At 44.9% G+C, this 23,383-nt stretch overlaps 1 protein-coding gene across 1 annotated transcript in view; it reads left to right on the forward strand.

The window, feature by feature from the left end:
* Positions 1 to 1,612: 1,612 nt before the first annotated feature.
* Positions 1,613 to 23,383, forward strand: part of LOC144785832 (vacuolar fusion protein MON1 homolog B-like) — a 101,985-nt gene continuing 80,214 nt past the window's right edge. Inside the window, exon 1 of the mRNA XM_078664677.1 lies at positions 1,613 to 1,888. The gene's annotated coding sequence lies outside the window, so the exon portion shown is untranslated. The remainder of the gene's footprint in view (positions 1,889 to 23,383) is intronic.

Genomic DNA, 23,383 nt, shown 5'->3' on the forward strand with positions numbered 1-23,383 from the left:
CTCATGAAGGGCGCCAGGCTTTCTACTCCTCCCGAGCCCAGGTACTCCAACCTCTGGGATGTCAATATCATTCTCAGGTTCTTTACCTCTTGGCGTGATAACAGCTATTTGTCTAGGAAAGAACTGTCAGCTAAGCTGGCTATGTTGCTGTGTCTGATTTCGTGTAAACGAGTCTCTGACGTGCGGGCGCTTGACGTCTCGCCACGCGTTTTTACTCCGGAAGGGGTAACGTTCACGGTGGCTAGACGCACAAAGACTAGCATCAGGTCAGTATCCTACCCGTCCTTCTCGGACCACCCAAAATTGTGCATGGTGCGTTGCCTTAAGGCGTACGAAGATATGACCGAGGATTGTCGCCCGCCGGGGGAGCGTCAACTCCTCATTGCTCCGAGGAAACCTTTTAAAGCGGTTTCGACTCCGTCTATTGCCCGGTGGGTCCGTTGGTTTATGGCCGAGGCGGGCATAGATGTGACAACTTTCGGAGCTCACTCTGTTAGAGGTGCCATGGCTTCTAAGGCCATTCAGGTAGGTGGTAGGTTAGAGGACATTATGGCAGCAGCAGACTGGTCCTCGGAGTCTACCTTCAAAAAGTCTTACTTCAAGCCTATCTATGGCGCAGCAGAGCTTGTTGTGGATAAGCTTTGAAACTGCATAATCCTCGCCTCCGTCCTGACATAGAATGCAAAATTTCCTAGCTAACGTAACGGAAAGTTTCAATTCTATTAAGGACAAGGAGGCGAGGATTATCCCACCCGGGCCGGGGCGGCCTCCCCCCCGTGTACCTTCGTATTTCAGTAAGTACTACTTTTTGAAGTATTTTTCAACTGTATTTATGCAATGCATTGTGAGAATCGCTGTTTTTTAACTTGTCAGTTCACTGGTTGCAATCTGTAATGTTTAGGCACAAATCATTATGCTTCGTAGTCTCTCTACATGCTATGTATTGACGTGCCTCGCTTCTGGTCAGAAGAACTGGATAACGTTCTCCTTATTTACTTTAGGACACGACCAGAAAGAATGATGTGTCTTACGAGAATTTCTGCCTCACAGAGAAGACGAGGAATAGAAGAGGACGTCATGGCTAGTTGTACGGTGGACGGATCCATCATTGGCTGTTGGTTGCTATGGACACTGTTTTCCCATGTGCTCATGGGAGTTGTGGTTCAAGAAAAACGTTTTGATTGGTTTTCTTTGAAGTGCTGATTATAATAAAGAGAAGAAAGGACTGCATAATCCTCGCCTCCTTGTCCTTAATAGAATTGAAACTTTCCGTTACGTTAGCTAGGAAATTTTGCATTTCGCATTGTAGTTAATTCTTGAATATCGGAACATAAGACTCCCAATATGGCCGTCCTAAATGTTACACACGGGAAAGATATTTTATGTAAGTTAATACTAGAGAAAATACCGTTGCAAAATGGCCGCCACATTGACTCGCCTATGTGGAGACTGGGTACGGTTATAACCAATGACAGAAAAAGAAGACCTGCCCATTTCAACAGGGCTGCGCGTGCACGTCACAGTCGAGTTCGCCTTCCTCCGTTCAAGTGTCAGAATACCAGACGTTTATTGGGTGAACGCGCGGCCACTCTTGGCAGGCCCCGCCCACCTCGCCCTGCCACTGCTGCTGTGGCGGAAGTGCAGCCCGTTTGTTTTCGCTGTTTGTGTTTTCTTCCTTCGCCGGTGATTTGGAAGGGACGGCAGACCCAGCCAAAGCGAACCGGCTTAGCTGACGGATGTCAGACGGGTGAGAAGCTCTCTGGAGGAGGCCAGGGGTGCCTGGAGAAAGGGACCGCCTCGGCCTGGGAAAGAAGCAACAGTACCGGCTCGTGAGCGTTTCGGACATTTGGCACGGGCGGTGACGTCAAACAAGGAGCCACCCCGGCAGGTAAATCTCCTGGTGCGCACGCGGGCGGGAGGTCAGCTGCTAGATCAGCTGATGAGCACCGAGATCATTACAGAGATCCCAAGTTAACCATGCATGGGTAGTTTATCTGGCCCGGTGCAGTATGGTACTTGTAGTTCTGTGTATGCCATTCTAATTTCAGGGCTCCAAGTGACAGAGTGTGTAGGTAAAACCTGCTCTGTAATTGTATGTGCAACATAAGCAAACTTTTATTTCGTTACATTATTGTGCATTTTATTTATAGCTCCCCTCTAGCAATCTCAGACTTCCCCGCCGCTCTCACACCTGACCTTTTCTGAGCACAGTGTCCTCCTGCTGTACTTTTGCTTTCTTTTTCTATATTCAGGACCACACGTACTGGAATGCAAAGATAAAACAGAATTGGGCCATAATAGAGACTCGGTTTTCTACTGGTCTATTTAGAATAAAAACAGGCGGAAGAGGATGTTAACCATATTTGACTGTATATGTTTGTGTGTAATATATATATATATCACAAATTAGTTTGTTTAAGAGTCTGTCGGCACTGTCCACCGTGACTGCTAGGCTTGTGTCTGTAAGGATAGAAAGAGCAATGGCTTTCAAATAATGGCATTTCCTGAAATAACTGACAAGATACACATGTTCGGATTACAATGCCAGTCTTTGCCGAGGAATATATTGTACTGCATTTAAAGAAGGGTATGGTGCTGAAACCTGACACGCATTCAATAGCAAGTGTGCTTTTATTAGCTATATGTGAAAATACACCAGGTGCAACTTCAGTTTCTCCTCAGAATGCAGTATAAACATAACGGAACAAATTTGAGGTCAACAACAAATATAGATTTCTAGAGGAGGAAATGTTTAAAAATAAACATTATAAACATGTGAGCCTTAAATCATTAAGTTTTAGACACACCTGACACATACGTTGAGTTTCTCAAATGTAACGTGTACTAGTCTTGTGATTCTGCCATCACACGGCCACACACTGACACCAGCCTGCAGCCAACCTCGAACGTTGGACTTTACCGTGCTCTTTTACTAGGGGACATGTGACTTTAAGTCACATGGATGTCATGCCCAGGGCTGAGCTTTCAGTTAACACTGTTGCACTCTTAGCGGGAGCCTTTGATGTCAGTAGTCCTCTACAAACGCCAAATGCATCTGATTATAGAACCAACCTAACATGTTTCTTAAAACCTATCATTCCTCCCACTGCACAGCTTGTCACAGAAGCCATGTAGTTGTCAAACAATGCTTTCCAGTGCTAAAGACACTTTGGCCTAGCAACGGACGCCTGTTCACCCTGTGGAAATAAATGCATAGTCGATTCCTGTGGCCCACACGCCTAGGTTCAGAGGACACTACATCCACTTCACACTACTGGCATATGGGCTGCACGATAATGAAGTGCTTCTTAAAGTGCAAGTGTACTGAATGAGCCGAACCCATTCGGGCGGGGGGGGGGTTAACTCTGGTAGGGGGACTAGTGGAGAAATTTGGATCACATATTACAAACATGGCTGAGGATTGTAATTAATATATAGCACATTCTCCATCAAAGGCCCTTTTGTGTAACTAAATGTTCAGAAACACAACCTCAGTGTGATTGAAAAGAGAAAGAGTGGCTTCTTATTTACTTTTCACAACTTACTGTTGTCTGTTTTATAGGAAGGCCTGAAGATCCTTTGTGTCAACACAAATTGACAAACTGCTATGAACCTTCTGTTCCAGAGGAACAGGTTCTGTCCCATCCTCCCAACAAACCAGAGTTTGTGACCTTCCATCTTGACCAGCCCACTTGAAGTATGAAACCCTTTGTTAAGTTCATATGCAACAGCTTCTGTGCGCTCAGTCACAAAGGTGGTAGGTCAATCTGCCACGCAGTGTGGCATGCTTTGTCTTGGGGCGTTTCCCACCAAGCACTGGGAAAACAGCCACTAGGTATTCCGTGCACCTTCTGCGTCAGTCATCCAGCCATCTTAGGTGTTTATTTGATGAAAGGCTGAACTGCTAATGCTGTTGCGCCCCGGTGCCTGGTGAAGCACCTTGAGGCTGCACTGAAAAGTAAACAATTGTAAGGTTGAAACATCAATACTTTATTGTTGTCCTATCACATGATTGGAAACCATGAGGATCTTTAACTGGATCCTTTGTGTTCCTTCAGTCTCCATGTGTGTGTGCGCACACCTTTCATCGTATGACTATAGGTCTATATGTATGTGTATGGTATTTCTATAGCATGAATGTAGCCAAAAGGCTGGTCATCTGGACAAGCGCTGCCTCCTGGGGCAAAGTGTGGAGCAGAAATAATGTCCCATACGCACAAATCAGTGGAGCATTATACCTCAGTTAACCGTGCTTGTCGAAGTACAGGCCAACACCAAATACATGCAACATTGTCACAGACCAGTTCCAAATAGGAGAGGTTTTGGGGCGTAGGCTGTCGCATGCTGTGTACGCAAGAATGTCATATACTGACCGGACACTCTTCGCCGATTTAGGGGACAAGTACATGACACTACCTATTCTTGTACCTGCTTATTGCACCAGTGCATAGCATGGATTATTAATTGGTGCCTTTGTGTGCTATTTCCCGTGTTTTTATGTGGTATTTTGCACGGGAAACGGCCTTTACAACGAAGCCGTTTCCCCGAAATCTTTAACCACGCATGCAGTACAACGCATGCGTGGTTACCACTAATGCCTTTACCACGCATACCTTTACTACGATGTTTGTAGTAAAGGCATATGTGGTAAAGGTAAAAAGAAAAAAAGGGGGGCTTGGGGGGGTCTCCCCCCCACCCCCCAAATAAAACAACTCACCATATGTCACGTCGGCGTCAGCGTCGTTTAAGAGAAATCGGAAAAAAATGCCGTTTTCTCTTAACGACGTATGACGTCACCACGCAATTATTCGAGGAAAAGTTTATCCGTGGTAAACTAATTCCGTTGTAACGCATGCGTGGTAAAGGCATGCGTTGCAACGGAATTCGTTGTATCATCATATATTCATTTTGCACAGGGGCTTACTATGTGGTAGAGGATATCTTTTTGAACTTATGTTTATTATGCATTACCGATGAAGCTGCTCATCAGGGAATCAACCTAGAAGAGTGCTGTAAGTGTGATGGTGTTTCATGAAGACAGGTCAAGTGCATTGTGTGCTCCTCTGCATTTATGATGATAAAGGGTTTACTGGTGCACTGTATTCCTGAGTCTACACTGTCCAAGAGGTGTTCTTCCCACTGAGACTCTGACACAATGGCCATATTTATTATTACAATAACCTGTACTTAAAGACATGCCTGGTCATGCTTATTTTGTAAGGACATAGAGTATTTCATAAAGGCATTTACACACACACAACTGTTTTTACAGAAACATTTGTGCAATCGCAGGGGTTGTCACCGCACAGGTGCACTTCTGCCTGCGCGTTTATCACCAGTGCTTTGATGGTGGTAATGGATTATCGGTAGGGCCACTGGAATTATGCAATTTTTCGGCCGTTGAATATTTCGAAAAATTTGGGGTTTTGACAAACTTGCTACATAATTCACCATCTGCTGCATATTCCTGCAGATTTCAACTGCAACAAGAAAAATTGTCTCTAGCTCAAGCGGTTTAAAAGTCACTAAAAACACCGTGACACATGCTGCTGTGCAGTGGAACCTCCTTCACAAAGGTTGAGTAGGCACCTTTTTTAGGTCTCGCCTGTCGATGCGCATGCGCATCGAGCAAGCGAGACTATAGGGGCTCATCGACTCTTTATCTAACTTGCAAGGAATCGTGGCGATTCCTTGCAGTGCCCGTGACTTTTAAGCTCAATGCGCATGTGCATTGAGCTTAAAAGCGCGTGCACAGCCGCCCGCATTCCTCCGACACCTTTGAAGTGAAGCTTAGCTTCACTTCAAAGGCCCGGCTTCTTCACACCCACATGCCGCTCTGCCCCGCTCCGCCCCCTCCCCTGAGTCATCCTGCCTGCCCTCGACGTTCCCCCCGCCCCCTCCCGCCACGCAATGCCGAGAGCTTGTTGGTTTGTCCGATATTCAGTGCTAGGTGCTACAAAAGACGGATTTGATCAATTTAGTATCATATTGCACAAGTACGTTTGAATAATACTTTCTATTTTTGAATGCGTACCTCAGCGCGACGGACTCCCGCCCCGGCCGTTTTCCTTTTGTTTCAGAGTGCAATCTCCGATGGGTGATTAGCTCGCGTTTCTGAAAGAAAATATCAGAGCCGGTTTAGCTGTTGGCCCATGATTTTCTTACTATGCATTCAGTCACGTTTGTGTCCCTTGGCTGGGCTTACCTTATATCTTCCTAACTTTGTTTAATCGTCTATTGTATCTGCTTTCCTCGGTTGTTCACGAGCGGGCAAAAAGCATTTTCTCTTGGAGTCGCATATATGTGTCACCGCTTTCAAGTGTATGGGAAATGTAGTTTAGGCATCTCAGCCAATAATGGTTGGCAACAGCATTTGGTTATCGGTGACCCTATATGGTGCATTATGGGAAATGTGGTTTTTACGCTTTTGACAGTTCGGTCATGTTGTTCAATCTTGTCATGACGCTATTAAATTTGAGGATAAGGTATGCCTCTTTTTGAAGCAAGGCTTCCCATTTTTCTATTTTTCTTTACCATTGTTTTTACTTGCAATGGCGTATTTTACAATGTTTTAATGTTGTGTACTGCTGCCTGTATCTAAAACATCTATTACACTTAAACGTAATTGGAGATTAAATTGTATAGCGCTTTTGCAACGTAGAAACAGCTTCAAAGCACATTGAAAATAAGTGTTACCGAAGGCGGCCAGAACAGTAAATAGTATTGAAAACCAGGCGCGCGCTTGGCCTCACTCACACCCCATAAGCTTTCCCTCCCACTCGCTCTCCTCCCCCCCCCCTCCCCCAGGCTCTTGAAGCACGGCGCTGGTCATAAACAGGACCATCTGCTCATTCCTTAGCCCTTCTCGCAACCCCTCCCCATTTCATGTTCTCACCCATCCACCTTCTCTCCCGGAGCACGCTGGTATTGGCTTTGGATGACCCGACTCTGCCTTCCAAGCGCCCCGGGGACACAACCAGCAGATCACCTATGCGTGCATTTCAAAGGGCTTCTATCAAGGGACAGCAGTCCTTCGTGGGCCCCACCATTTGGCCGAACATTCACAAACGTGCACTTCAAGATTTCATGCTGCTGAGGTCGATTACATGCTACGGTGACCAGGGATCCCACTTTTTCACGATCTAGGTAGCTTTTTGTTTCTTTTAACTTGTTTCGTTTTTTTGCTCTTAAACAGTCTACCACAGATCGTCAGTAATTACGTCCTCAATGGATTTGGTTTAGGATTTTCAGTAATTTATTCTCTCCTACCTTTTTTGGCGGCAGTGAGAATCCGCGCGTTTTCCATCACTGTTTGTGCCGGAAAATGTTTATACAGGATTCTGTGGAAGATGTACTCATATTATTCATTTCACTCAGTTGTACGTGTAGCCTGCTACTGTTTTATTTAGTGAATGAAAGTCTAGGCATACCTGAATGCTATGTATTTTCTCAGAGCAGCCGCTTTCGATTTTTGGTTTGTCCGATATTCAGTGCTAGGTGCTACAAAAGACGGATTTGATCAATTTAGTATCATATTGCACAAGTACGTTTGAATAATACTTTCTATTTTTTAATGCGTACCTCAGCGCGACAGACTCCCGCCCCGGCCGTTTTCCTTTTGTTTCAGAGTGCAATCTCCGATGGGTGATTAGCTCGCGTTTCTGAAAGAAAATATCAGAGCCGGTTTAGCTGTTGGCCCATGATTTTCTTACTATGCATTCAGTCACGTTTGTGTCCCTTGGCTGGGCTTACCTTATATCTTCATAACTTTGTTTAATCGTCTATTGTATCTGCTTTCCTCGGTTGTTCACGAGCGGGCAAAAAGCATTTTCTCTTGGAGTCGCATATATGTGTCACCGCTTTCAAGTGTATGCGAAATGTATTTTAGGCATCTCAGCCAATAATGGTTGACAACAGCATTTGGTTATCGGTGACCCTATATGGTGCATTATGGGAAATGTGTTTTTTACGCTTTTGACAGTTCGGTCATGTTGTTCAATCCTGTCATGACGCTATTAAATTGGAGGATAAGGTATGCCTCTTTTTGAAGCAAGGCTTCCCAGTTTTCTATTTTTCTTTACCTCTCTCCCTCTCTCACTCCACTCCCTCTCCTCTCCCTCCTTCCCACTCGTCCTCCCTCTCTCTCTCTCTCTCCCTCCCCTCACTCTTTCACTCTCTCTCTCTCCGTCTACCTCTCTCCCTTTCCATCACTTCCCTCTCTCCTCTCTCACCCTCTCCCTCTCTCCTCTCTCCCACTCTCTCTCCTCTCTCCCTCTATTTACCTTCCCCTGCTCCCCTTTTTCTCCCTCTCCCCATCTCCCCCTCTGCCTGCTCTCCTCTCCCCCTCCCTCTCTCCCTCCCCTCTCTCTCCCCTCCGTCCTTTGCTCTCGTCCTCCCCCTCTCTTCCTCTACCCTCTCTCCCTTTCCCTCTCTCCCTTTCCCTCTCTTCCCTCTCCTCTCTCGCCGTCTCCGTCTCCGTCTCTCTCTCCTCTCTCCCCCTCCTCTCTCCCCCTCTCTCCTTTTTTCCCTCTCCCCATCTCCCACTCAGCACCACCACAGCACCACCACAGCATCACCACAGCATCACTCAGCACCACCACAGCATCACTCAGCACCACCACAGCATCACTCAGCGCAACCACAGCATCACTCAGCGCAACCACAGCATCACTCAGCGCAACCACAGCATCACTCAGCACCACCACAGCATCACTGGTTCAAATATGTTCTTTCAATGTTTCAAGCTGTTTTCAAGCTTTCAAGCTTTATTACAAATCACAAAAAGATGTTAATATTTCACTTCTGTTCTTGGATTTTCGTCACAATAAAAAACACTGAACATAATCTTCACAAAAGTTATTTACAAAAGTTTAAGCTATTGACATTACAAATTAAATAAATCATTTAAGTATTAATTATTTTAAAAAATTAAAAGCCATTGTTATTTGTAATATCAATACATCTAAGTCACGTAAATACAAAAAATGTTGCATTACAAATGCTATAGGTGTCACATTTGCGAAAGTTATAACTATTGGCATTGTAAATGACAAAGCTATTAATTTAGCTATTTTAAAAAACACATAAATAAAAAAATGTCATTTATAAGACCAATAGCTCAAACTTTCCTAATGCGAGACCTATTGCATTTCCAATGCTTGTTGTTGCTTATTGCTGTATTTGTGTGTTAAACTGATACTAATGAGGTGCAGCATGTCCCCAGACAGCGTTAACAAGTGTAAAGATAAAAAAGAAATACCATCATGAAAATTGCCGCAAAATGGGCCTTTTCTTGCCGCATAACTTACTCGACCCTGCCGCTTAATTTGGCCCTCCCTGCCACATAATTCTAGTAGCCCTGGTTATCCGTTTGTGTATCACATAGATCACATTCGTGTTTGCTGCTCAACTTGATGTTGTGATTACCCCGCTGTCTAGGGCATTGCATGCTTCTCGCATATCCTCAGCATCCTGTCTGGCTGGACTTCTCTGCCCACATTCAGTGGTTGATACCAACTCACACTCGTGTGCAGCAGCTCTCTGCATCCTACAGGCTGGTGCTCCACCAATGAATGTTTTTTTCTCCTAATCAGGCTTTGGCTTTGCGCCTCCTCTCTTCCCCCAGGTTTCCGCGATTTGCGTTTGTGGCAAAAACCACAACATTTGGGTTTTCAAATGTTCAACAAGCTTTCAAATATGCTTCTTGTATAAGGAACTGAAAGTCTCATTCTCGGTGGGTGGTGATGACTGGTGCAGAAACACCCCATTGATTTATAAATATCACACAGTGTCCTAGACGGAACATTAGTGTAAGGAGTACAAGTGACTCCTTCAGTCCCACTTAGGCGGCTCTCATATATTAGATAAATCTTATTTTTAAAAGAAACTAATAAGAAGAAAGGTGACAATGAGTTGCAGAAGGGTGAGAACGAATAAGAGTTATGGAATATAAAATGCATTTTTAAATACCTCACAGGAGAGCCACCAGGCTAATATAAGGCAGTTAATCATTTTGACAACCCATATTTATCCTTATTTGCATCCATAGTTTAGGCAGGCAAGAGAGATCGGGCACAATCGTTCGGACCTCATTAACCTATCGTGTAATTGATTTTACGTGTGCACTGCCTCCTTGCACCGTCCCTGACTTATGCTCATCCCTTGTCTAGATGAGGTGATCTTAAAGTCCCCCTATTTGCAGAAAAATATTCTCGCAATGAAAACTGTGACAGATACATCCACCTTGAAGCTTTATTGTTTTTATGTCTGCACACAAATAATTACATTTAAAAGAATACATACAGCTATATAAAAACAGGCAACATGATTGCCAGTTAGAAATGGGGTTTCTGGTTGACTAGGGTATGCACCTATGACAGGCACAATTCACCACTCTAGCCCAGGTAAGTCAGTTCTACACTGAAGATACTCTATGCTCACCCTATGGTAGTTTGACGCAGAGCAGGCAGGCTTATCATCAGAGGCAATGTGTAAAGCGTTTGTGCAACATACTCACACAGCAGCACAATGAATACACCACCAAACAGTCTCCACACAGGATTATATAAAAATATATAGTATATTGTACTTAAGACCAGACCAAAACGATATGAGTCATAAATACTATGCATCCAATGCAATTACTCAGATAGTACTCGTTATCCTGGACAATGCAAGGCAAAAACAACATGCGTCAGTAAATACTTGGGGCATGTAATGTATCAGAAAAACATATCAGTAGCAGTAAGTAAATATAGGTACAGGAACCCCTGCACTCCTACTAGCAGGGTTACAGTAGTCACTTGCTCTGACTGGAACAAGTGCATTATCAACAAGGAGTAGGGCACCAGAGCACTTGCGCGCCAACTTGTTGTGGTGCGTTAATTTGAAATCGCCATTGTCTGAAGGCAGGAAAAGTTCCTTCCCTTTCCTTGAGTACAATGTGGTACTACTGCATCTTGCCCAGCCACCAACCTACTGCTGGGTTGGTGTGCATGAACCCCTTCAGGGCCTTCCTTCTGGACGCAATGAATGACCCCAAACCGGTTGTGGACCGGGAGCGCTGGCCGCTATGTGCAGAGTTTATCAGGGCAAGTGGTGAGTGGCATCAGTGGCCGGGCCCGTGCTGGGGCACAGACTCCTCAATGCACAGGGCAGCTTCCCATGCGGTCTGGTGTCGGCCAGGTCCCACACTCACAGGAGATCTCACTAGTCTGGAAACCATGGCGCAGAATCTTTGGGTGAAGGGGGAACCTCCATTGGCCAATCGCCCCTCTTTAATGCGGCGTTCACCCCAACAGCGGTTTCTGCTTAGATGAATGATTTCAGCGCACTCTGCCGGACCCTCAGCAACAGGAGCCTCCCTGCGGTAACTGCAACCCGGTAGCCGCAGGAGGCAATCTCTGCATTAGTGTCCCTGCGGTACAACACATAGGGAGAAAAGTGCCACGTTGGTCAGCCATGCACAGACCTTCAAAGCAGGAATCAGGGGGAATAGCGGCTCTCACCATGCTCTGCTCCCCAGAACACAGAGGGGCAAACAACCATCACCACGCGCTGCCCAAAGCTATAAACGATGCTCACTATGTGTAGATTTTAGTCACAAAGCCCTGTGCTGGGCTCCTCAGTTGCTGAGTCCCACGGTAGGGGCAGACAGTGGGAATCTAGAATGGAATTCCGTGACCATGGGGCAAGGCAACATGCCCTTTGAGAACACTGGTGCACAGGGTGTGGAGCAGGCAGGCCAGCACAGTAAGTTTCTTTTAGCAGAGTGCCAGTCCCCCCAGCAGGTCAGCTCAAAAAGGCAAGTATTCCAAATTGCAGTTCCTCCTGGCAGCACAGCAGTCTTTTTGCAATGTGCAGTTTGTAGAACCAGCAGCATCTGCTTATAAGTCCATGCAGTGTCTAAAAACATGGGGTCAGACCCCCAGTACTTGTACTCAAAAATGTCTTTGAATGGGTGACTTCAAAGGAACTCTTAGAAGTGCATAACAATCCCTTTCTCCCCAACCCTGGCTTCAGACGATCAGTAGGGGATAAACCAGCCCTTTGTGAGAGGGCTGGACACAACCTATTCAAATGTAAGTGTGAACCACCTCTCTCTCTCTCTCTCTCTCCATCCAGAAAGCCAATCTGTATGCAGATGTGTCCCCTGTCCCACTCAGCCCAGCTGTGTATTTGAGTCGGGCTGCAACTCACAAAGTCATGAGCACAGACAAATGCCCACTTTCTAAAAGTGGGCTAAAGAACGGTGATGGATTAAACCCAGATCTTTTGACTGGGTGTGATTGTTTAATTGGTTCAGATGCTCCGTCCATCACCACCCCCTTTTGTACCACTTTCTAAAAGTGTCATTTAAGATCCAACTACACCAGTAAATAGGATTTATCACTACCATTTTAAACATGGCAATAACACTCCTTTATGATCAGGAATTACCTCTTAAAGTATATAATGGAATTCCCAGTGCTAGCCTATGAGAGGAATAGGCCTCGCAGCAGTGAAAAACGAAACAGGCTGTTTGTCACTACCAGCACATGCAAATCATGAAGGTAAATGTCCTGCCTTATGACCTGTGTATAATAAGAGGGGAGTTTAAGGCTTGGCAACTAGTTTTAAATGTCAAGTCACAGTGACAGTAAACTGCGCACACAGGTGCTGCGATGGCAGGCCTGAGTCAGGTTTGAAAGCCTACTTTGGTGGGGTGCACAATCAGTGCTGCAGGCCCACTAGTAGCTTGTAATTCACAGGTCCTGGGTATATCATATACCACTTTACAAGGGACTTGTAAGTAAATCAAATATGCCAAACCGGTGTAAACCAACCATACCATGTTTTAGGGAAAGAGCACATACACTTAAGCACTGATATTAGTAGTTGTAAAGTGCCCAGAGTTCTAAAGCTAACAAAACGAGGGTAGGAAAAATAGGTTGGGGAAGGCAAACAGTTTAGGAACAACTCTGCAGAAAGGGCCATGTCCAACATCTCTCTATAGATTTCATGGAGTCCTCCAGACCAAATATTTGTTTTGTGACTTGCATGAGCATTCTGTCATATGCTGACTTGAACACCATAATCCATTTTACATTATAGGTGCTGTCCTTTGTTTCTCATCTCTGAGGTGAGTCCTTGCACACTATGCCAACCTTTTCCCTAAAAAGGTGGGTGTCCCCCTGTCTTTTGTACAAGAAGGAGACGCGATTTGAAGTGATGTGGCAGAACAGCATGGGTACATCTTACCTTTACTCTTATGCTTGTCAGCAACAAATCTCTTGAGTAGACAAAAGGTAGAATGCATTACTAATGCCCCAGTCAAAGTCCCTTAAACACTTGAGAGTAAGAGCCGGCGGCTTTAGAGACACTGCCAGGACAGTCGAGTAACTATCTTGCTGGTTGTGGCTCGTCAATGACTAGGAAAGATACTGCTGGAACTATTGGAGTTACCAGTAAGCCTGTCTCTGCACCATGGAGACTCTGGCAGGTAAAGACCCACAGTATTACAGAGAAACAACCATTACCATAGAGCAGAAACACCCAGTACAAATGCCTTTTATGCTTGGTCTCAGATGTGAATTTGCACCTGATGTTTACTGCAAAAAGAATTACAACCGAGAGTAACAAGTGCAAGCCTTTTTTGAATGTATGGATTGCTCCGTAATTGCCTGTGCATACTTCAGGAGTGAGCAGTATTTGCACCAATCTCATAATGGTCACAAAGTGCAAAACTGGGCTCAAATATTTCACTCTGCATCCAACTGAGAATGAGACAGTTGGTGCTGCTTTCTCAGAAGGAGTGCAGAATAGACACATACAGGGAGAAGGGAGCCCTCGTAGGCTGTAAAGGCAGGGCCTTGGAATCTTCCTGGGTTGGGTGGACAGAGGGATCTTTGGCCATTCCAACAGTGGAGAAATAATGCTTCCGGGTCCTGTGCCAGACTTTATAGTGTAAATTGAGATCAGATAGTTTCCCTCAGAAATGCATTTATTTCCTAGGAATTTTCAGACACTACGTATTGTGATGTGAAATGCATGAATTGCCCCATGTGTTAAATAAAGGTAGAATTAACAGCTCCCTAGAGAAGGTCAAACTCATTCACTACACTTGTTCAGTGCCCTATTCGATTGATGTAGACTCTTTTACAGTTTGTCTTTTAGCTTCTACAACGAAGGGAGAAGAAATGGTTTACTACGAGTAGTAATTTGTTTAGACATGGCTAAATTACTGTTGTAACACTACTGCTGCATATTTATTCTTGTGTTTGCTATGACAAAAGTTGTGAAACCCACCTTCTCTAGAGTGGAGCTATCTTGCTGAGTTACCAGCTTCACACATCTGCTCTTTACATTTAAGCAACCAAAAGCGTTTACTCTGCTTTTGATCGCTAGGTCTTAAATTATGAGCACAACTTTTAAGTCCTAAAAGGTTTATAAAATAGCTCCTAGAGAGAAACCATTATGTCTAGTGACTAATGGAAAGTAATCAGATGTGAAACAATTGGGCTAGTATTGGGTAAGAAATGTTTTTTTGCATTTAACTATAAATCATAATTTTTATTACTGATGAGCTTGTAAGAAAGAGCTGTCCTGATAAGAGGAAGAGACTGCAGTACTTCATTGGAGCTTCACGGTTCCCCAATAGCTCGTAAGATTATGATGCAGCCAACATGCATTTTGCCCTGTTTTGTAAGTGGCTAGTCACTGGCTCGCGAATGATTTCAGCAAATCTGAGACATCTACCATAACATGATGATCCACAAAAAACTGATCTTGGAGATCTGGCTCAGGCAACACATGATAAATAAGATTACATTATCGGGTGTCATCTTAAAGAAACCGGATTAAAATAGGGCCCTCAGTCATGCTATCCAAAAATAAGTTGTAAACAGTGAACCTCCTTTGGATGCTATCCAGGGGAATAAAGGTACAACATGGGGATTTTTGGTACAACAGGTAGCCAAAACTGAGTTAACATTCTGAATAAACGAAGTAAAAAAAAAGAAGGGACATGTGGTATAATGTACAGTGGAAACCGATCCAACGGTTGACATTTGCAGTTAATGTCCATTTCAAACAGGACCTAAAACAGAACTGCGATAAAGTGGGTTGTTGGTTGAGGGGGGGGGGGGCCCTTCTCAAGCAACAGCCACAATCCTGTTCAATGTCCACCACAAAAGTCACTAAATTAACCAGTGCTTAGCCCTCTGGTAGCTTCACACAAAAGCAGTCAGGCTAAACTTAGAGGCAATGTGTAAAGTGCTCACCCAGCACACACGCAGTAATAAAGTTGAAAACGCAACACAAGAAAATACACACACCAAATTAGAAAATAGAGTAAAATGTAATAAATTATTAGACCCCCAACATGACACCAATCAGTATACCGAAGATGTGCAATTTTAAACAGTTAAGTAAAAAATAGTGGCTCAAAGCCCATGGTTACCGGGTGGTACAAGAACGGGTGAAAGCCACAAGTTTGGACCGGAAAGAGGTAACAAGTTAGTTCAGCAGAAAAAGTTACCTTCTTCTGTCCACCTCAAAGAGCCCAGTTCGCCATGGAGGAGGCCGCGAGGAACAGGGAGAGTGTCTCGGACGGTCGTCGCAGTAGCACGAAGAGCAGGCTGGGTGTTTTGGATGGTTGTCGCTGCAGTGCAAAAATCCTGTTGGATGTCTTGGATGGTCATTGCTTAAGCTTCGTGTTGGCGTTCACCATGGGGTGTCAAGGCTGTGGCGCAAAGTGCAGATCTTGCATTGCTGGTCAATTCTGACGGTCGCTGTAGCGCAAGACACTGGTTCGTTGGAGCTTTGCGTTGGCAGTCAGTGTGGGCAGCAAGATCTTGGCATAAACAGACCCAGTGGCAAAGGGCTCGCAACTTCTGTATTTCTCCTTGTGGTTCAGAGGAGGGCACTTTGAGCCCTGATGCCAACCAAGGATCCAGGACCTGCGGAGGCACCACATGGGGACCAGGGAGTCACCCTTTCAGAGGCTAGCAGGGCTCAGGCAGGCCCAGTTGCAGGTCCAGGCAGCACATCAACTGGACATATGCAGGGAAGTCTCTGGAGCTTGTTGTGCCCCTTCGCTCAGCGAGCTGACACTTGGAGTCACACATCCTGGGATGACGGCAGCAGGTCCAGCCTTCCTTCTTAGCAAACTGAGCAGGCCTCAAGCAGCAGCCTCATCTTTCTGGCAGCAGGGAAGATTTCTTAAGAAGTATCCACAGGTCCAGGAGTGTTCTGAAGAGTTGGTCTGAGGTTCTTATTTTTATACCTAGTGACCCCTTTTGAAGTGGAAAAATCTTCTATAGTCTCCCCCCCCCCCCCCCCCCCCCTACCCCCCAAAGAAGTGTCTGGAATTTCCTGCCTACTTGCCCTAGTCCCAGACTGTCTGGGGACACAACAGGCTAGTGTGAAATCCTTTATGTGTGAGCTGTTCAGTGTCTTATGAAGTGCAATTGTGACAGCTTCGCTCCTCTCATCAAGTCTGGATGGCCTATCTGGCCAACACCCAGACCCTCTATTGTGATACTGTCTGTGAGGAATACACAATGGTTAATCGTCAACTACACCTAGCGATGTGACTCAAGAAATGGTCTGCAGGCACCAAATGGTTAGGGTCAATTACAGGGAATTAGTGTGAACCATCCATTAGAAACTGGAATCTTTTCGGAATCTTTTGAGAAAGAGAGGCTAAAGCGAACCTTGTAGATGAGGTCCATCTGAACTTAATGTGCCATTAACACTTGGAATAAATTAATTGAAAATACTTTTCAAATTACAAGAGTATCTTGGACTTCTTTTCCTGGCGCACACCCACTTGCAGTTGCATCTTTCATGATCTGGAAGGAACTTTGAATTTGGGAAACTGATGTGAGGTGCAGAACCACTAGTCTGCTGGTTAAACTTTGCTCTCTTTGTTGTGGCAACACAATAGTTTTGTTTGGTAACACACTGGAAAACATCAAACATGGGGACAGGATGTCACACCCAGGTAAAACAGAGGCTAAAACAGGAACCTAGGGGTTTTCCAAGCGAAACTGATCTGAAAATGAGAATCTTAGAGATGAGGCGCAAAAGAATACAGGTCAATTGACTAATACAGGAGATCATATCCACAGAAACAAAGTAAAAATAGGGGCATAAGGGGGGTGTCAAAGAGAAATAGAACGAAGACTGAGTCATTGGAAACATCTAACAGAAAACAAAACCTGAACTTTGGACACAAAGTTGTGTGAGTCCTTTCGCTCACCATCAGTACTTTGCTGCCTTAATCTCTGCCTACAATCATGATTTGGCCCGGTGTATTGTTCCAGCTAAATGTGTCTCTGGTGCAGTATGAAAGTGGACAACAAGCAAAAAGTGGAGGAACTACCAGCAGAGTATAATTTTGAAAACTGAAACTATGCTGTGGTATGTGAAATATAATATTTAACGTATGTCTTGTGCGGTTAGAGTTGTGCAGAGGTAGGTTGTCTAATCTTACTTACTTACAGTCTAATAATTCTGGTGTTAATCTTTCACTGGGTAGAAACCTTGCAACTATGTAGGTAGACTGTTAGCCTTCCTCTATATTGTTACAGTGGACATGCTCCTTTTAAAAAATGGAGGCATTGTGTTGTCAAGACTGGCCCAATGATGCTTGGTGTCAGAATGCAACCACTTGCCTGCTGTACACTGGAACTATCCCCTCAAATGAAACTTAATCGGAATGATCATTGCAGGACTCAGGAGAGGCGGCTGAGGTAGGATCGCCGATGAGCATTCCATTTGAGACGGCTGTGTGACCAAGGTTGCATTTTACATATTCTAGCAAACTGCAGAATCCACGTACAGAGATAACCATCCAACCTGTCAGATGTCATCTTACTACAGGGAAGGACCACCAATGCCTGATTGGAGAACATCAGTAGAGAGAAGGAGCCTAGGAATGCCTTAATTATAAAAACTAAGGGTGGGCGTAGGCGGCGGAGTACTAGTAGGTGGAATTTCACAAAGTTGAATTCTGCAACTTCTCCCGTTGGACTCCCAATTATTAAAACAGAAACCTCATATACGTTTGGTAAAATAACCAGTATATCTGTCTTTAAATGCTGAAATGCATATAGTCCTTTCACAAAAATGAAAATTTAGCAAGCAGTGAGAGAGGTGATGATTTTGGGATCCTCCCTAACCTAGGGAGAGAACCAAGCAGATGCCTTGAAAACAAAGAGCACATCTTGCTGAATGATTCAGTGGTGTGCCCATCCTCTTAGGACCACCCCAAGCACAGTCATGGGCAAAAATACAATCCCAACGAAAGGCCCTGCAAAGCATTATGGGACAAGATTAGCAGTGAATTTTATAGTATCCAATATAAAAATAATTCTACAAAGAGCTGCAGTTCAATTAGTCGTTACTAGGCGTCCCACACGAGTCAAATGCAAAAGCATTGCAATTATTACATCAAGCTGCATTTCCACTAGTCGTTACTAGGTGTCCCTCACGAGTCAAATGCAAAAGCATTGAAACCCTTTCATGAAGCTGCAGTTTCACTAGTCGTTACTAGGTGTCCCTCATGAGTCAATTGAGGGACACCTAGCAACGACTAGTTGAACTGCAGCTTAATGTAATAATTTCAATGCTTTTGCATTTGACTCGTGAGGGACACCTAGTAACGACTAGTTGAACTGCAGCTCTTTGTAGAATTATTTTGATATTGGATACTACAATATTTACGGCCCACTGCTAATCTTGTTCCATAATGCTTTGCAGGACCATTGGTTGGGATTGTATTTTTGCCCATAACTGTGCTTGGGGTGGTCCGAAGAGGATGGAACCACAACTGAATCGTTAAGCATGATGTGCTCATTGTGATCAAGGTATCTGCTTTGTCCTCCCCCCCCCCCCCCCCCTAGGCTAGGGGGGACCCCAAAATCATCACATCTCTCATTGCCTGATATTTTTCATTTTCAGAGTTCACTTTTGTGAATTGGTTATGTGCTTTTTAGCATGTAAAGTTGCTTTATCAAAGCATTTGTGGGTGCAGTTTAGTAGCTGACTCCACTACGTGGAAGAACGGAATGTTTGCCAGAATTCTTTGTTTTCAATGGAATGAGTAGTTAACACATCTCCGCAAACTCCAGGAGTGGAGTTCATTGCCCAGGGTTATTAAAAACCACACTAAATCACAAAACATAACCCCCGCCAAATGTACACATGTTCATGCTCCTATTGTGCTTGTGGATCTGCTGTATAAACTTTGTGAATATCACATCAGGCTGATTTCCAAGCGGAACTCCTGATTCAAGAGCGCCACAGTTCCACCTCGGTGATACCCACTGCTGCAACTGTTTTATGATGTAGCAATGCACTTGATAAGATCTCAAGGGTTAAGGTGCAACTTCCGATATTGCCACCCATGGTGCTTATTGAGCAACCTCAAACAAGTGTTCCTTATGCTATTGCCACACAATGTGGTTTTCTACATTCATCGCACCGGATGGATTCTTAGAGTGTGCTCAGAGATAGTGTTGATTTGCGGTTTCACATAAATCTTTTGTGTCACTAGAAACTTGACAGTAACTGCTCAAACGTTTTTTGACATAGGAGCCCGCAGGTACTGTGCCCATGCTTGGGGCTAATGATGGCATGTCCATAAAGTGTGGCATGCTCTACTTCCCTAATGTGTGCCACCACAATCCTTATTTTAGAATAGGCGGCTTGACACAGCCAGCTCCTCTTGAATCAGCTGTTGACCAGCAACAGTTCACCATGACCTGGTAGTCCTGTGAGGTCTCTAGTCTATAGTAAAGGAGCAGGCCTTTTGGGTGGGGGTTGGCTGCTGTTGGAAATAGGCTGGTGTATGGCTAAGTTTGTGGGGTAGTGGAAGAAGCCACTGCACTTGTGGCCACACATTTCCTGTATTCGCCCAAGGGCCCAGGTGGGAGGGCAGCAACCCCCCCCCCTTTTCTACCAAGTGAGGAATGGATTCTGACACATGATTTTTTATTATTATGTTAATTTCTGTCACATTCATCCTGCCCAAGGCACAATAGTAGAATGATCCTTGAGACAGGAAACTATCACATCCAGGAAAGCCTCAAAACCAGGGACCTAAGCATTGCCTTCTTCAAAAATGGCTCAAAAAATGGATCTTGTGTATGAAGGAGATTAGTAACTAGTCAAAATGGGGTCGTGCGCGACTAAGCCTAACAGAAATGGGTAAAAACTAATCCAGTTTTGACAAAATTGTTAAATGGACTGCATCCAAAAGGAATTGTCTCAAAAACCTAAAGCCTTGGGGATAAGACGGAGAACAAGCTCCATCTTCTAGAGTTTCGCTGGTATATTTTTGATAGGCTTAGATCTTTGTAAGTTTATCCATGTGGATTAGGTTGATAGCGTAAGAGATCCTGAAAGACTGTAGCGACACCTGAAAGAGGATCCTGTCATTGGTCATCCTGCTGAACTCATCTTTGACAGAGGAGGTGGAACAATTCAGAGCTGCTAGAATACTAAAGGGTCTAGAAAAGTAAGAGCTTAAAATTGTTTCAGGTATAGTTCTCAGAAGTTCCCACAACAAGTACTTGCTTGAGTAAAATACCAGATTTTCATTGTTAACTAGGTTATTAAAAAAGAAGGAAAGTAAGTGCAAAATCAAAGAGTAGCCTAGACCTGTTCAAAACTTTCTAAGCATTTTGGGTGCCAATGAACGCCTCAAAGCAGAGCTGTATTGATAAACTAGTTTGACTGACATGGGTGGACTAGAATAACATTGTCGAAATCTTGCAATCACTGCTTGTATTACCCAATTCAGTGGTACTCGTGTTATTGAGCTTGGAAGGATGAAAGATAGTGTTTTCGTGCCACAATTCCAACCTTGGCCCGAAGGTGTTACATTGACTCCTGCAGTTGGAGCATTAACCTAGTGAGTTTTCTAGCAGTTTAGAAGCATCCCATAACTTACTGGGTTGGTAGGTAGGGCTCCTCCAAGTAAAATGGTGGGCTATTTCCAATTGCTGTAGTAGGAGGCGCGTAAGGAAGAGCTTGCTTTCATCATCAACTGAACGGAAACCTGTGGAGAGGAAAGGGGAACCTTGGCAGCCTGCCTGTGAGTAGACTTCTCTCTGAGAGTGAGTCAGCACCACGCGGGATGCACAGCTCAACTGTAGGCCCTGCACTGGTAACGCAAGATATGGGATCACATAGGAAGCTGATGAGAATGTGATTCCTGACCACTACTGAGAGTGCTGGGGTCTAGGAAGAAGACAGGGAATGGGGAAAATGTTCACCTAAAAGAAGGGATTCTAAGAGGGGGTGCTCTCCCCCTTGGGTGACTGACATACTAATAGTATGATGAAAAAACCAAATGACTGAGAGTGTTGTCTTCTTCATGCACTCCCTGTTTGCTATAGTGTGGGAACATTCGCGCCTCGGATATGCAGGCCTTCCGTTCCCAAGGATAGTCTGTGTGAAAGGGTCTGTGAGGCAAGAGCCGGTATGCTTGTGGAGTTTTATCAGCTGCTTTTCAGACTGGAAGGAGACCCATCATCCCTCAAACCATGCTAAAAAAAAGTGCATGATCAAGATCGCTGAATGGATGAATGCCAATCCTCTGATCCTCATTTCTTCCAAAACTGAAGGTTTGGTCTTCGACTGTTCAATTTGGAATGGCGACTGGCAGCCTTTCGCTTTTCAATATACCTTGGTTTACCCAAAAAAAACTCTAGAGAATACAGCCAATACAGAATGCTGCTACCTGCCTACATATATGCTAAAATTATTGTGAGTGCATTTCATCACTTACAGACCCTTTATTGGCTCCCAATGGAGAAAAAGTGTACCTTTAAAGCTTTATGCTTCTGCTGTCATGCTACCACAAATCAGGGCCATAGCGTATATTTACATCAATCCTCCCCGTCTACACAGCAATGGTAGGTCTGCAGCGGCTGACATCATTTCTGTCCCCCTAATAAGAAACGTTACTACTGATAGCTCTTTTAGTTCTTTACTTCTACTTTTTGGAGCAAACTGCCCACATTTCTACACTCTGTGGCATCTCATTTACTGTCCAGGACACCCCTGAAAGATTGGCTCTTCATTCTGTACTCTTTTGTCGCCTAGTATTCTAGTGAGTTGCCAAATTGAGGTAGTCTTTTCATTATATGAGAGCTTTGTTAGTATTTGAGGTGGTTGTAGCACAGGTCAGATTGTCAGGGTGTTCACGAGTCCGGCTCTGATAACCCTCCTGCTTGATTATTTTTTTATTTAAATATGTTTTGTTGACACAATTGACATACAGTTACATTACTGTGAGCGTAGTACAATAAGAAAACAGAAAGGTAGTCAACTTGTGCATTAACTGTGAGAACATGCATGGCAGCCAAGGTTCCAGGAAGTACAGTCGTCATTGAGCTGTGTAGTCGGCTGCGATGGGAGCAGTCCCGGCATTATCACGAAATGACATTCTCTCATTACACATCATTGTATATGGCGTCAACCATCTCACCAGAGTATCCGGCTCACCCCATCGTACAGGGCGTGCCTCTGGGCGATGCCCCCTGTGTTGCCCACAACCCTCCCCTTGGTACCATGGTGCGTCGTTTCCCAAGGGTTAGATCTCTTCGGTCAGAACTGCCGCTAAGAGCAGTGTATTGAGGCCGCTGTCTTCGAACACTCCTTGGTCATTGTCGCAGTGTGGTTGAGGGTTGCGGCTTGGGTTGCCGTGTGACATGTGTTCATGTACGTGTCTGTCAGTTATGAAAGCGCAGCGCAGTCAACTGGGGGGCGACAGTCTGCAGAACCAACCTCCGAACCGAGGGAGGGAATAAAAGAGAAGTCGGGGTGAAGTGAACATTAATTCAAGGAGGGGAGGGGGTGCTGCATTGCGGTTCCTGTTGTCCAAGTCCCGTGGCCAGGTATCGTGTCGATGCAGGGTGGAAATGTTATACACATGCGAGTTGGTGTACATGGGTGAGTTGCGGGGGCTTCTAGTTGTGGGGCGGTGTAGCTCCGTATGCGTTGGTTGCATGGTCGGTCGTCCCCAGCAGGGGGGGAAAGGAGTGAGGGGGGGGGAAGAGGGGAGGGGGAGAAGGGTCGGTGAGCGGGGGGGAGAGGAAAGATGCCGATGGTGACTTCGTGTTCCTATATGTGTACGCCCATCACCCTGTTATTGCCATGTGTCTCTCACCCCAACTGGGTATCCACACGCCACTAGGGGGGGGGGCTCCTGCTTGATTATTCTAGGACACTACTTATAACAGATCTCTGACTAGTCATCAGGCCCTGTTTATATATCTGTGCTGTGGAGACTTGGACTCCAGTAATGGGCCTGTTCAGTTTATAGGAGATGTCGGAAGATATCATGATTAATCTTTAAATGGTTGTTTGCTGTGAACTACTCTCACAGTGT

The sequence above is a fragment of the Lissotriton helveticus genome, chromosome 10, assembly GCF_964261635.1.
Source record: "Lissotriton helveticus chromosome 10, aLisHel1.1, whole genome shotgun sequence".
Lineage (NCBI taxonomy): Eukaryota > Metazoa > Chordata > Amphibia > Caudata > Salamandridae > Lissotriton > Lissotriton helveticus.